This window comes from Cibotium barometz, chromosome 32 (genome assembly GCF_041138505.1).
Source record: "Cibotium barometz isolate CiBa-2024 chromosome 32, ASM4113850v1, whole genome shotgun sequence".
Lineage (NCBI taxonomy): Eukaryota > Viridiplantae > Streptophyta > Polypodiopsida > Cyatheales > Cibotiaceae > Cibotium > Cibotium barometz.
The window spans coordinates 14,950,244-14,954,931 of record NC_141077.1 but is presented as its reverse complement, the minus strand read 5'-3'; positions in this window follow the sequence as shown (position 1 = coordinate 14,954,931).

The following is a 4,688-nucleotide window of genomic DNA, read 5'->3' as shown; positions in this document are numbered from 1 at the left end:
GTATTCCGAAAACTTTTGACCTTTCACATTTCGGTTTTTTTTGTCTTTTCATTTTCCTGAAACTTTTGGCTTTCCGTATTCCGGGAAAACCATTGGGATTCCGAAATTTTTGGACCGTTCGTATTCTAATGCGTTCGGGGTAAATTAAAAATTTTAAAAAATTCTCGAAAATTAGACAAAGGTTATTTTAAATTTGTGGAAAATGTGGGGTTGGTGTTTGGTATGTGGTGTGTCCATTCGGGTGCCCGTGACCATTCAAATTCCTTTAAAAATATATTTTTTGACCCAAAAAATTAGAAAATCCATTAAAATTGTAAATTTTCATTGGAGAATTATCAAGCGGAATTGTAAATTTCGTGAACGATGGGATTCTCAGGAAAAATTAGGAAATTTCTAGAAATTATTTTTAGAAATCTTAAAAATTGATATTTTTAAAATATCAATGGTATTTTAGCAAAGTAAATTACTAAAAAATTTCTGAAAAAATATAGGTTTGGAATGCCATAAGATAGGTTTGGTGGAATTCAAAATTATCATATTTTGAGGCCCTATAAAATTAGAGAAAATTAGGAAAAAATCATGATAATTCTTTTTCTCGAGAATTTAATATTTTCGAGGATTATTTAATGTTGAAGTATGTTTTCTCGTGCTGACATTAGATAGATGCGGGTTATTCGCATATTATTAATACGATTAATACCTCGTATTAGTAGATATTTCTATTTGGATTAATTCTAAACGATGTTTTCATGATTTTTTGCCATTGTTTAGCCATTCTTTTTGGACATATTCCATACTTTTGATGGCTATAATCTGCATTCAAAGTGTGTTTCACCTTTGACACTTTTTCATGTTTTTCATGATAATTTATTTTGCACTCATTTAAGTGTGGTCTGTGCTTAATTTATTAAGCCTAAGATAAATTCTACCATGGGTAAGATCGGTTTGTTTTGGTGGATTTTATTGGATGTTTTCCAAGTTTTATTTTGGACTCATTGGGTTCTGCCTAGATCACTTGTGTCTAGGGGTTTTTTAATGAGTGCTACACACATATGTTTCACTTGCTTACTTTGGAGTTTTGTTTGAATGACTACGTTCATATACTCCAGATTGATGAGTTGGCCACCAATTTTAATGCTTCTTTTGGCATAATTAATGACCATTCATTGATTTTTATGATCAACTATGGTTTTCATGGATTTAAGGAGCTTCTATGCTTTTATCTATGGTTTTATAAAGATCTTTTGATCTTTTGGATAATTTCATGTGCTTTGAGGGTAGCATTTGCCTTCTTTTTTTGCACATAATTTTGGAGTATATTGCTTGTACTTTTGTACATATTCCAACTCGGATACCTAGTTGCTTATGTATCTAGGTGAGTTGTTTTTCTACCCTAACTTTATTGTGTTTTGGGTAGTTATCATTAGAAAGGCACCAATAATTCAATTTCTTTTCTAATGATACACTTGGAAAGAATTATTCCTTGATGTAGTCTCAGGAATATAGAGACAGGTTTTAGTATGTGAAAGTCTGGGAGGATAAGGCCATTTTATTCCTTTTATACAAGATTTTATTCATATTTTCCTAGACAGCATACTAGGGAGTTTCAAATTGTTAAGGTATGTATGGGTGGTATCATGGTGGTATGGGACGCTAGTGATCCCTCACATATATTATATTATGGGATAATTTGGGCTCAAGATTGTTGCTTTGCTTACATCACTTAGCATGTTGACCTCAATATTCAAAGACAATCTCATTTTCTAAATTCACTAGAAGTTTTAGTGTGGGCATTCTCTAGATAAACTTCTTTTATTATAACCTGCATGTATTGATGAGTGTAATCTCATCGGCATTTTCATTTGTTGAAATCTCTTTCTTTAGAGTTCAACGAGTTTATCTTGTTGTGTTCGGATTAAAGAAATTTGGATTTTTCCTTTGTTGGCATTTCTTTCTCTAGTTCCGTACTTCAGGTGATTTATACAGTCAACCTGATGGTTTACGGATGGACATATGTGACTCATCAAGACGCTGATGATTCTCTATGTTGATATGGGTAACTCGAAACGTCGATTATTCTATGTGCAGATGTGGGTATGTCGGGGCGTCAATGAATCCCTGGTTCCTGCAGTTATAATGCCATGTTTTCTTACTTTATTCCGAATGGTTTATAACGAGGAAATTACTTTGAGTGTGAATTCCTTTGATCATCCGCAGTCTAATGGCAAACATAGCGTATGAATCAGATGGTAGAGGATATGCTTCATGCATATGTCTCTGGAAAACCATCAAATTGGAAAAATTATCTTCCAATGATGGAATTTACTTACAGTTTTAAACATACGGCTATTGGTTTTAGTCTGTTCATGCTTATGTATGAGTATCAACCCAGGGCACCTATTGATGTCGGTCTTAAGGACATCAAGCTTGATGCATCGAGGGATTTCTTGCGTGATATGCAGGAAATGCTGACCAAAGATCGGGATTCTATCAGGAGTGCTCAGGATATGGCATGGTTCTATGATGCTGATAGAGGACGCTCAATTTGGTCTTTTGAACCAGGAGCATTGGTTTATTTAAAAGTTTCTAAAGATTCTCAGACTTTGTCAATAGGAAAATGCTCGAATTTATCTCCTAGATATTGTGGTCCATTTCAAGTTATACATCGAATTGGCATGGTTGCATATGAATTAAAACTACCTCCAATTGTTAGAGTTCATCCAGTCTTTCATATAGATAGATTGAAAGGGAAACTGGGAGGTGAGGATAACATAATTACTCCTCAAGAACTCGTTGAAGTCAAAGAATTATCCTATGTTCTACATGAACCTCATAAGGTACTTGAATTCAGGGAAAGGAAACTTTGTAGTTGACAAATCCCTGGGGTTAAAATTAGGTGGAAAGATAGGGAAATAGAGGATTCGACTTGGGAGTCGGTTGATATTGTTTAGTGCAGTTCTTCTTCTTTTCATTGCAAGAGTGCAATGAAAAGAGAGAGGGGAAGTATGTTATATGCACATTATGTTTGCATATACTAGGAGGCTAACCCACATTAGAGCATGGGAGCATGGGAACAAGCTCTAGTGGAGTATGGGTTAATAAAGCCTTGTTTAAAAGCACGACAAGAATGCTTAACCGATTGAATAATATTTTGTATAAGGCATAAAATTGGAAGAAAAGGTGGCTTGAAAAATCATGATTTATGCATGATGACTAGATTTGTGCCTCATACTCTTGTGTGTTTTCATGGAAAGAAATTTAATAACAAAACCAAGTAGTCCATCAATTACCTGGGAGAGAGAGAGAGAGAGGTAGCTTTTGTAGCTACGCTTTGTAGGAAGGTGTTTAAGGAAGCGCTTGTGAAAGCTCTAGGTTTCTTGAGAGATGAGCCTTCTTTAAAAAAGTTGGGAATAATAGACCACCCATTAGAAAAACATGATTGTTGGTTCTTGGGTCTTGTGAAATTTTAACTAGCCACCTCTTTTTCTTCACATCAAGAGTTACAAAAATCATCATCAATAATATAAAACTTGAAATAATAGAAAATGAAACACAAGCAAAGGAGTATCAATAAGGCACTAAAATGAAACACAAGCAAAGGATTATCAATAAGGCACCAAAATGTCAATTAATTAATAGAATTCGATGTGACGCAAAGACTTTTCATGTCATATTAATTACAAAAGCACCTAACCTTTTTAGTAGTAAATTTAGTTTTTTTTAACAACAACACGGCATGCGAGGCAAATTGTGTACTCTCTCTCTCTCTCTCTCTCTCTTATCGAGAAAGTATATCTATGAGCTCCTACTCTCTCTCTCTCTCTCTCTCTCTCTCTATGCATCCAGTTTGAGCCATATCTTTGTGTCTTGTCTCAAATGTTGGGATGGGCTATGCAAGCACGGGTAGGCAAGTAAGGGTTTTGTGACATTATGCATGCATGGGACTGATGCATAACCCTAACAGGAAGATATGAACCTTTGAGCACTGTCTTTCTCATGCTAAGGGCTTCATTGAACACACACACAACTCTCTCTCTCTCTCTCTCTCTCTCTCTCTCTCACCCCCTTATTAGGAAGTAGGGGGTTTCTTGGAGAAGCATTGTGTGGATGAGCAGGTGGTTTACTAGAGAAGTTATCACTGATATGTTGGAAGAGTTTGGTGGGGAGGTAACAATTGCATATTTTTGTTGATCGATTGCCCCCCCCCCTCTCCCCTCTCCCCCCTCCCTCCCTCCGCCCCTCCCCCTTCTGGAGGGGATGTAGCCACCAAGATAGAATCTACATCACTCTCACACACAACCTGTGAGGGCTCGGACCCACGACCTCTTGGATAGAGTGTGTCATGGTGAGCTAAGCCACTTGAGCAAGAGCCCACTGATGTTGAACAAAGGTTTTGGCCTAAGGTCACTTTATCAATTAAATGCAACATGATAAAAAGTGAGTCTCAGATGGAGTCCCAAAAAGGAATTACATTTTAGATGTGAGTGACAAGATGGAGTCCCAAAAAGGAATTACATTTTAGATGTGAGTGACAAAGAAATGAGAGAATCTAATTTTATATATAATTTTTTAGGAGAACAATATTGTCTCCTCTTGTTGCATTCTACCCACGTTAATACCTCTCTCTAATTTTATATACAAATTTTTAGAACAATATTTTCTCTCCCTCCCTCGTGCTGCATTCCACC